Raw genomic sequence first — 11,757 nt, 5'->3', positions numbered from 1 at the left:
GTGGCCCTCATAGTCAACAAAAGAGTGGCGAAAGCTGTACTGGGATGCAATCTCAAAAATGACAGAATGATCTCGATACGAATCCAAGGCAGACATTTTAACATTACAGTACAGTGGTACCTTGGGTTACAGACGCTTCAGGTTACAGACGCTTCAAGAAGAGATGGCAAGAATACACAGAGGAATTATACCAGAAAGATATGGATGTCTCGTACACCCCAGGTAGTGTGGTTGCTGACCTTGAGCCAGACATCCTGGAGAGTGAAGTCAAATGGGCCTTAGAAAGCACTGCTAATAACAAGGCCAGTGGAAGTGATGATATTCCAGCTGAACTATTTAAAATTTTAAAAGATGATGCTGTTAAGGTGCTACACTCAATATGCCAGCAAGTTTGGAAAACTCGGCAGTGGCCAGAATATTGGAGAAGATCAGTCTACATCCCAATCCCAAAGAAGGGCAGTGCCAAAGAATGCTCCAACTATGGCACAATTGCGCTCATTTCACATGCTAGCAAGGTTATGCTTAAAATTCTACAAGGCAGGCTTAAGCAGTATGTGAACCAAGAACTCCCAGAAGTACAAGCTGGATTTAGAAAAGGCAGAGGAACCAGAGACCAAATTGCAAGCATGCGCTGGATTATGGAGAAAGCTAGAGAGTTCCAGAAAAACATCTACTTCTACTTCATTGACTACGCAAAAGCTTTTGACTGTGTTGACCACAGCAAACTATGGCAAGTTCTTAAAGAAATGGGAGTGCCTGATCACCTCATCTGTCTCCTGAGAAATCTCTATGTGGGACAAGAATCTACAGTTAGAACAGGATATGGAATAGCTGATTGGTTTAAAATTGGGAGAGGAGTACGACAAGGCTGTATATTGTCTCCCTGCTTATTTAACTTATATGCAGAATTCATCATGCGAAAGGCTGGACTGGATGAATCCCAAGACGGAATTAAGATTGCCAGAAGAAATATCAACAACCTCAGATATGCTGATGACACAGCCTTGACGGCAGAAAGTGAGGAGGAATTAAATAACCTTTTAATGAGGGTGAAAGAGAAGAGCACAAAATATGGTCTGAAGCTCAACATCAAAAAAAACTAAGATCATGGCCACTGGTCCTATCACCTCCTGGCAAATAGAAGGGAAGAAATGGAGGCAGTGAGAGATTTTACTTTCTTGGGTTCCATGTTCACTGCAGATGGTGACAGCAGCCACGAAATTAAAAGACGCCTGCTTCTTGGGAGAAAAGCAATGACAAACCTAGACAGCATCTTAAAAAGCAGAGACATCACCTTGCCGACAAAGGTCTGTATAGTTAAAGCTATAGTTTTCCCAGTAGTGATGTATGGAAGTGAGAGCTGGACCATAAAGAAGGCTGATCGCCGAAGAATTGATGCTTTTGAATTATGGTGCTGGAGGAGAGTCTTGAGAGTCCCATGGACTGCAAGAAGATCAAACCTATCCATTCTTAAGGAAAGCAGCCCTGGGTGCTCACTGGAAGGACAGATCCTGAAGCTGAGGCTCCAATACTTTGGCCACTTCATGAGAAGAGAAGACTCCCTGGAAAAGACCCTGATGTTGGGAAAGAGTGAAGGCACAAGGAGAAGGGAACAACAGAGGACGAGATGGTTGGACAGTGTTCTTGAAGCTACCAACATGAGTTTGACCAAACTGCAGGAGGCAGTGGAAGACAGGAGTGCCTGGCGTGCTCTGGTCCATGAGGTCATGAAGAGTCAGACACGACTAAACAACAACAAGGCTCCTATGATGTAAGCAATGGGCCCCACTTGCTAGCCTGCTCCCTAAAATATCACTGGTTTGCTCATTTATATATATAGGGTGCCTACATTATGCATGTGCAAATGGCTTTAGATAGCTATTAGGTCCATAAATTACCATATAGCATATATTCAACACAAAAAACAGTGACAATTTGTTGTTGACAAAGGAAAGCTGGACATATAAAGGGCCCCATTACCTTTACTAGCTTAGGGCCTCATCAAACCTAAATCCGGCCCTGGTTGACACACACACATACACACACAAAAAAAATTTGAAGGGCCTGGGTCCCCCAAAGTTAATGGGCATTGCCATTCAGATGGTGTGTGTGTGTGTGCCACATCTTGTGATTGATTATGTGAAGTGGGGTTTACCTGGGCCCCACAATATGTTATTCAAGTTGGCACACCTGGCTTAAGCTGCTAGTACAGCTAGATTGCTGCCTGCAGCGGATCTAGCTCTTATCTTATGGGGTAATGGACAAAGGCAGCGTGAGGTTATTTTTATTTTTCTCCCACCCAGAGGGTAGCCCTCTTGGTATAGACCAGGGCGGTCCAACTTTTCATACCAAGGGTACTTTGGCACAGAATCTGCGGGCCGCACAGCGAATTACATTTCCACGCTGTAAATTCAAGTGTTTGCAATATATTTAATGTTATTTAATATGCACACAATCAGTATATTGAACTTATATAATTAAATGCACCATTAATATCTTTAATAGAGGTAGTTATTAAATAAATTTGATACACAAACAGATGGATGAGTTTCATTAGCAAAGCTGACTCAAAAAAATATATCAATTTTAAGGCTTAAATATGTTTTTTCCTGAATGTTGCCACCATTCCAACAGAACGCAGCAAAACAGGTAATATAGACTGGAGAGGTGCTGCAGTTCTGTTCACCTGCTTTTCTCCATGAGGTGCACAGGTGGGTGGGAGAGAGGAAATTTATAGCACCCTGGGAATACACCCATCCTTGCAGAACGTGAGTTGCATTTACTATTGTAGACTAATTAAAAGGTACTTCCAGCAAGTATCGAGAGTCAATACTTTAATAATAGACCTCTGGGAGAAGGGAGTGCCACAATGATTGTTCAGTTAAAAATAACTTTCTAAATCCCTTTTGCTGTTTGAACTTGTTGTACTGATGTCATAAGGACACTCTAGTGGTGGAAGAAATGAGGGAAGGCAGTATCTGTGGTATACATAGTGCCTAATAGACCAAGATCTGCCCCTTCTTGAATGGTGCCCAGGGGGTCATAGGTGGTCAGATGCTGGAACAAAGGCATAGTGTCCCCTGTGACCTGTCTGGGTGAGGTGGCAGGCCATTATTCTGCCTGGATAGCTCAGTTGGTTAGAGAGTGGTGCTAATAATGCCAGGGTTGGAGGTTCAATCCTCATATGGGACAACTGCATTGCAGGGGATTGGACTAGAGTCAGATGATCTTCAGGGTCCCTTCCAACTATGCAGTTCTGTGAATGAAACATACTATAGCTACGGAACTTCCCGAGCAGTTATCAAGGGCATCCCCTCGTGTTCTGCATTAAAGCAGCCAAGCCTCGAGTTTATGGCCGCATAAACTCCGGGTTTTAGATTATGACTGGATAGCATTACACACTTGCACTTTTCTCATAAGATATGGGCTGTGGAATGCATATCTCGCCATCACTGGCACCTGAGCTTCTTCCAGGCACACCTGCAGACCCAGAAGCACTCCGAAGTAGCAAACATGGGAGCATCCAAATCCTGTCTCCTCATCTACACACAATGATTCTTATGACTTCTATTCAGCTTTAGTTATCTCACCTACAGCTGGTGTCCCACCATGGCCAGATTTATTGTTAAGCTCATAATGCGCAGCATATTTCCACCTCATAATTATTAAAATCCCAGAGGAATCCAAGAATTCCACAGGGCAGAAAGGTGTGATTTCAAGAAGGCTGAAACCCCCACACTTTGTAGTTTAGAAATTAAGCACAAGATGGATAAGTACACAAAACTTCCTGTAGTTCTTGCTCTCTACCCAGGAAATTTGGATATGGTTAGAGTTATTGAATAGTGAAGGAAAGGCTCTCTACACAGTCTGTATTGGCATTACCGTTACTTCGTAATTAATGTATCAATGCAGCATAGCTTTAGGGAAACTTTTAATGACTGTAAATCTTTCTTTCTTTTTGAGCTGTAGGCAGTGGCGTAGCATGGGGGGTGCAGGGGGTGCTGGCCGCACCGGGGGCAACATCTGGGGGTTAGGGTTAGGGGGCGCAAATCCACGGGTTAGGGGGCACAAATTACTTGCCTTGCCCCGGGTGCTGACAACCAACGCTATGCCACTGGCTGTAGGTTATCGCATTACCCATTACAATCAATTTAGAAATTCAAGATCAGTCTCACTGGTACCAAGATGTCGAGATTTATTCATTTTATTCGTCATAGCCACCGTTTTAAAAGATGGTGACCAAATTATAAGATTAGAAATATAAACCAAAATAAGTATCAACCTGGGCACCTTGGAATTTGTTTTTGTTATTAAAAAGTCTCTGGAAATACATTGGTGTTATAAAGATGTCTGGAGATACGTGTTTTTTTTAAAGATGTACAGTCTTTGTGAAAACATTTTATGTAACAGCAATTGTGTCAGTCGTTCCTCGTTCTCTCTCCCTCCCAAATTCAGGAAAGAAAACTGCATGCAAGTTTAGTTCCTGAATCTTTAATGAAATCTCCTTTTCGGTCACAAAGTAACAATTATAGGGAGCAATCTCTTGCTAGGGGAGTGCTACTCTGAATAGCTTCCTTTGACTGCATCTCCGCAGATGTAATCCAAATACCGCTCAAGTATAATTAAGCTCTTGAAAGTTATTAGATGAGCAAGTCAGCCACAGACGCGAAGGCATATTTTGCTGCAGTGATCCAGCCGCCTTCTCTTGCTTTCCCAATGGCTCAGCACGTTTTATCTTTCGAAATAAAATTGAAAATAAAATACAAACGCTTTAAGGATAGGAAAAAAAGAACTGCAAGCTGAAAAGTGGACGTTTGGTACTTCAAAGGAAGCGCCAACAACGAGCTCCAATGAATCGCACCCCAAACCTGCGCAAAAAGAAAACTACAATTCCCCCTCCTCTTTCCACCTGTGGCTGCGAGAAGGCCGGAGCAAGTGCATGCTGGGAGTTGTAGTCCTCTCGATTTTTCCCAGCGTCGTTTGTCGAAGCGTCCAATGGCTCTTTCCTCCAGGAGGGACGGGTTAAGCCCTTCGAATGCTTATTGGCTCTTTCAACTGCCAGTCTTTAATAGCAACTGTTGATCATAGCAACTGAACGACGCCGGCTGTAGGAAGGCGGCATTCAGATTGGGAAGCGGACGGAGGGTGGGGGACGCTGCAAAGCAGGTAAGGAGCGGGGACAGTGCAACTTCGGGCGGGGGGGGCAGCTGCGTTGGGGCACCCCAAGTCTCCCATGGAGCCAGCTAGGTCGCTGACCGGGAGCTTGCAGGTTGCAGCCAGAGTGTGCAAGCATGCCCTAGTTCTTTATCCGAGCTATTCCTTCAAAGTCTTTCGTTTCATTGGCGTCTCATCTAATTCCTTAGAAATGCACCTTCAGCCGTGCTGTGCATGCCTGGTCACCAATCTGAATATTGCACCCAGTGCTATTTTTCTAGGGAAAAGAGGTGCTGGAACTCCTCATGAACGCCTCCCTTGTTCTCTTATAATGGCAATGGCGCCCACCGGTGAGTTCCAGCTGGGGGGAAAAAACCCTGATTACACCCACTGCATAGATGGGGAACTGATGGCATGCTCTCATCCTGCCCAGATCTAAACACTCAGCTAGCCCATAATTATACTTCAAGTTTAGCTTGGCATCTGTTTATGTGAACTCTGGGCCAACCTACACTGTGCTACTTCCCTCTGGCTTAAGGAGGAGGAAGAAACAGAATTGCTTGATTCAGGGTTTCCCAAACTTGGGTCTCTGGCTGCTGTTGGACTACAATTCCCATCATTCCTAGCTAGCAGGAACTATGGTCTGGGATGATGGGAACTGTGGTCCAAACACAGCTGGAAACCCAACTTTCGGGGTTTGGGAAACCCTGCAGAGGCCACATCCACACCCTTTAAAGCACATTACTCCCCCCAGGGAATCCTGGAAAGTGCAATTTACCGCACTCACAGAGCTACAGTTCCCAGAATCCTTTGGGTGGGGGCATGCTTTTTAAATGTATGGTGTAGATGTGACAAGAGCCGGAGACTCTTCATTCATCTGGCGAAGTCTTTTCCAGAGCTACCGACTGGGAGAGGCTACCGTGGAGTCTTATTGACTACAATGACAGCACATTCACACAGGGAGTTTACTGATTAGTTCAAGACTAATCAGCTGCACCTGCAAGTGAAGTGATCATTTTCAACACATGTGTCAGGGTAGGGGAATTACAGTCAAGAAAAGTGGTGATAGGACAGGTTTGGGGAACCAGTTCCTCTCAACATGTTGCTGAACTACAACTTCAATTATCCCTGGCCATTGGCCATTCTGACTGGGACTGATGGGAATTGGTGTCCAATGACTTCTGGAAGGTCACACAAGTTCCCCTGTCCCTGACACTGAGGAATATTACACAAAACCAGGGCTTTTTTTCACTGCAACTCAGGTCCAGCACCTCTCAAGTGGGCACCATTGCCACTATAAGAGAACAATGGAAGCATTCATGTTGAGTTTTGGCACACACCTTTTTCTACCACTGCGCAAAACTGATCCTAAAGAAAGGAAGGGAGGGGGAAATAAATCATTAAATCACACATTATGGTTGCGGGATCAGTAATAAGTCAAGAGATATAGCTTGATAATGGCCCAGAAAAACTGGTTGATATTTTCTCAGTCAGAGTGACTGGTTGGGAGAGAGATGAAGATTTCTCAAGCATTAATTTTGCATGTGACATATGCCTGTCGTATGGAGCAAAGATGTTTCAAAGAGACAGAAGGCAAAGTTTTTTTTAAAAAAAGAGAGCTAAAGAATATTAAAAAAATAAACATTGTTTCAATGTGCACTCAAAAACCCTTACTGTTCTCTACCCCACATGGCATCTATAAAACATATATCTGTAGTGAAAGTTGCTTAAATTTGTTTTTGGGTAAATCTGAAAAAATGTACAAGCAGATTGCTTCCAGAGGGTTAGTGATATTTTGCTGCAGCAAAACAAACCAAAGAAACTTGTGGCGCTTTAAAGATTTGCAAAAGTATGCTGACACAAACTTATGTGGATCGCAGTGCACTTCATCATATGCTTCTGCTTGTCTGGTGGTGATACTCTGAGCATATTTCCTGTTGCAAAGGCACAAAGTAGCACAGCAGTCCAATGCACAATGTAAATCCATTCAGTAACAAACATGTAAAATGATTACCACCTGCAGGATTACTGTGTGCAGTTGTGTAGAGAACTACAGCCTAAAATGATGTGACCATGGTCTGCAGCCTCTGATAATTAGTACTAAACCCTCTCTTTCATACAGACCATGGTGAAGATCCCCCACTTTCATTTCCAAATGATACAGGATTCCATTCCACATGATGCAAAATATTGAAAAGATTAACCTGGCATGAGTACTGCTATCACCTTAAGTATATTAGCAGCAAGGCCTTCCTAGGGCAAGTACACAGCAGTTGTCTTCGCAGGAAGCTCATTGGAGGAGCTGGCTGTCTAGTTAAAGGACACCTGTCTTATTTTGTAGTTTTCTGCTTCTGTAGAGATTATCCCCATAGCAACCTTGTGAGGTAGGCCAGGCTGGGAGACTGTGGCTGGCCCAAAGTCACCCTGGTTGAAACCTGGTCTCTCCGGTTCTGGCCTAACACACTAATCTCTACATCACACCGACTCTCTTTACCCCAGTTTTTGACAGCGCTCTCCTCTTCCATTCATGATGTGCTCACTGAAATTGTTGAGTTTCTCCCCATTCATACCTTCATTTCCCATTACCTGGATTCACAAACTGGGTTTTTTAGAAATTATGGGCTTTCAGGAAAAAATACCAGAGGAGTCATAGAAATATATTGTGTGGTTGCTGTACAAATTTCAAGGTTAAAATTAAAACACTCAGATATTAGATCTCAGTACTCAGATATTATATCTTTTCAGGCTTTAGCTGTAAAAATATGAGGCAGTTTGTTTTCTGACAGAAGCATGGATCTTCAAGGACTGAGATATCAAGCACATTTGTTAAAAAGAACTTCATGTTTTACACCTGTGTATTCTGATGATTCAGTTCTTTTGTAATGAAATAAATTGCAGTCTTTAATGGGTACTGCACATAAACATGATGTTTAAATAGTTCAATCTGGTCACTGATTAATCGTTCTTTCTTCTTGGTACAGACATCATCCATGTCTTTGCTGATAACTAATTAACTTTCCTCCCCTTGAGCACCTAGCAACATGGTAGTTTAGTTTCATAACGCTAACTATTTCAGCCCATTAGATAATTAGAAGAACATACTTCTCTGTTTTTGTTACTTTTAAGTTATTACAAAATATTTAGATACAAAGTTAACAGCCACCTGTAGTTCTGCTAATGCACTGTCAGTTCTAAACATTATTATTTCATGACTCAAGATTTAGGTTGGCTAAATGCACAACTACAAACAACTGCGCTAAAACACTTAACAGTTACCTTTCGCTCAGATGACAGTTTCATGGAAAAGTGTTTTTAATTAACCCAAACCGGGGGGGGGGGCGGTTTGAGCAAAATATAATTATATTTTTGAGCTGCAGTTCCAAAAGACCAAACATTGTCTACCTAAATAAAGGTTGTAGGGAAAGAGTAGAAGCCCTTAGGAGCCTTGGTCACAATCTATTGGGAATTTTTTCCACCTCTAGTGAACTGCATTAATTTTTATCATTCTGTTCCACAACACTCATGTCAAAGAGTGCAGGAGGGGTTTAAAGAGCTGTTCCCTGCTATTGACTCAGAGTAAAAAGATTGCGGCAGGACCTTTTCATAAACCACACCCTCAAATCTAGATGTTCTTCTGTAATCTTGGTTGTGTCATGTCTGGCTGTGGTTACTGAACTAAGGGAGTTATTTAACATGCACAAAGCTATTGTGATTATTTCGCATATTACAGGGCTGAAGTTCTAGCACTTAAAATAGGTCCTGATGGCTGAGGGTTCACATATAATCCTGGGAAGACACTCCTTTGTGCCTTCCACCATGGGCCAAAATCATCACGCTTCTAGAAGGCTATGTCTGTATTTGAGCTTTTGAGGTGTGGTTCGTATGATCATGCAGTTTGTTCAGATCACATGTAAAAAAAATGGACTGATTTGTTCTCCGCTTCCATGTTTGTTGTCTCAAAATGTAGCACTTCAATGAATATGCACCAAATTTGCCCATGATTAAGCTTATTGGCTGGAGATTCAGAACCGACAAAACGAATGCATTTTTTAAATCATGTGCATAATTCATTTAAGGCAGGGTTGGAGAGCCTACAGGTTTTTTGGTATGGTCCTTGGCACCCTCCCCAGGCTACATTCCCTTCTTCCCAGTGCCACGCCTTTCACTGGTGCTGCTTCATGCCCTAAGTGCTGGGATCATAGACTCATAGAATTGTGGAGTTGAAAGGGACCACCAAGGGCCAACTAGTCCACCCCCTGCAATGCAGGAATCTTTTGCCCAACATGAGATTCAGAGTCTCCTGCTCTACCAACTGAGCTATCTCAGAGTTGCCAAAGCTATCCCATTAGTGGCCAGTCATCCATACTTTTGCTTGGGCCATATTTTGATTGTATCCCCCTGGCCTGAGAGCTTTTCTCATTGTTCTGCCGCTGTGCCTTGCGAAAATCTGATCTTACCCGCTGCGTCTGATTTTATCGGATAATCCAAGAGAGATTTTGCTTAACCAAGCTTCAATTCAGCAGCCTCTTCTCTCATAGCCAGAATTTCTCCCCCCATTTGTATTAATCTCCTGTCTAAAAAGCTTGTGTGTGTTTTTTTAAAAAATGTATTTATTGATAGAATTCAATTGAACTAATAAAAATAAAATGGACGAATGAGCAAATGTTGGCATTTTTGCTTTGCAAAGAGGAAATGATGGACGAGCTGGAAGGAACAGGAAATGAAGGCCCAAGGTCCATCTCAACTAGATACTTTTGCTGTTGAGAATTAGACAAGACTTAGTTCTGAGTAAACATACTTAGACTCTTGCCAGTGGAGGTTGGCCACTGAATGTTTTTATGGCAAATGTAGCATTTTATTATTTAAATACAATGCGGGACCACAATTTTAATTCTATAGTGGTACCTCGGGTTAAGTACTTAATTCGTTCTGGAGGTCCGTTCTTAACCTGAAACTGTTCTTAACCTGAAGCACCACTTTAGCTAAAGGGGCCTCCCACTGCCACTGTGTCACCGCTGCACGATTTCTGTTCTCATCCTGAAGCAAAGTTCTTAACCCGAGGTACTATTTCTGGGTTAGTGGAGTCTGTAACCTGAAGCGTATGTAACCTGAAGCATATGTAAGCCAAGGTACCACTGTACTTCCATCAAGTTGTAAAACAGCAACACTTTAGCAGCTCAAAAAGGTCTTGGGGTAGAAAGAGCCTTGTTTTGGTTTTCTATTTTGCCCTACTTTACATTGCTCTAGCTATTTCTTAACAGTGTGCCCAGCCCTCCAACATTATTGATTGTAGCCATTAGCTACTGATGCTGTATTAATGAGCTCCTCTCACTCATTCTTGATATCTGGTATTCTCTTTCCACATTCCAAAGTTTCAGCACTCAGAAAGAAGGATCATTTTAATAAGTCAACAAAAACAATACACCATAGGTTTAGGGCAATCAGTTTGATAAGTAGCTGTTTTTAGGAATTTTCTGCCTTGCCTTGTAAACCGCTTTTCTAAAATTATCTCTGTGATTAATCTCAGAAACGCCAGTGTTGTCTTTGTTCATGTGACTGGACTGTTTGGATGACTTGAGAGAGAAGCAAATCACATGTTCCAATCTGTGGTTATTTCAGTTCCCTGTAAAGTGGCTATTGACAGCTTCCCTAGCTGCCAATTTGATGTTTGGGTCATCCTTTGTGATTTTTCCAGACCCTGGAAGTATGGTTGCCATCTTTCAAAAAGTGAAAAAAAGTTGTTGAGCTTTCTTTGGCAAAGTTTGTCTGAGTTTTCCTGGGCGTTTCAGCAATTTCCACTGTTTCTGGGGCTGAGTACCACCTATGTCTGGGAAATTCTGCACATATGGCAAACCTACCTGAAAGTCACACAGGGAAAGAAGCAAGCATTTGCTCAAATCTCTCCATGTGACATCAGGCTTAGCACTTAACTTGGGTTGGATCGCATCCTATGTCTCCCATCTCTTTTGTTATCTGCTTTGTTAGAATTCGGTTTCTGGTATAGCAGCATTAGGTTAAACATGGTGACACTTTGAAAAATAAAAACAGTGACTCAAATTATGAAGTTGCTATTTTGTTTCCTGTTATGCACATCATTTCCACATGATGGTGCTGGAGTTATTCCCCCCCATACACTTTTTAAAAATCTTCCTCCATTCATCTTTTCTGTTTAAGCGATTCATTAATGCTTTGTTTTTAAGAACAGAACTGGCTGCTTTAGCAGAGCTATGATTTCTATACGACTTTAGCAACCACTTGCCTAGACCCCAGTCTTATCATCGTAGAATCACTGAGTTGTAAAGGACTGTGCAGTCAGTCATTTAGTCCAACCCGGTTTCACATTTAGGTGTGTTGATAGTCTCGGGAGTGCCAATGAAACAGCATGTAACCTAATATATTTGTCCTAAGCAACCTTGCAAGGTTACAGAAGGACACTCAAATAGCGCATAGCTATGCTCTACCCAAGGAGCATCCTCTTTATTTTTTTATTATTATGCAACCCCTGCAAGCCAAGGAGATAAGTAACTAATACGGCCTTTAGAAGACATCTGAAGGCAGCCCTGTATAGGGAAGGGTTTTGGTTTTTTTAAGTTTAATGTTTTG

The sequence above is a fragment of the Podarcis filfolensis genome (assembly GCF_964270895.1).
Source record: "Podarcis filfolensis genome assembly, chromosome: 6".
Lineage (NCBI taxonomy): Eukaryota > Metazoa > Chordata > Lepidosauria > Squamata > Lacertidae > Podarcis > Podarcis filfolensis.
Note: the sequence above shows the minus strand (reverse complement) of the source record.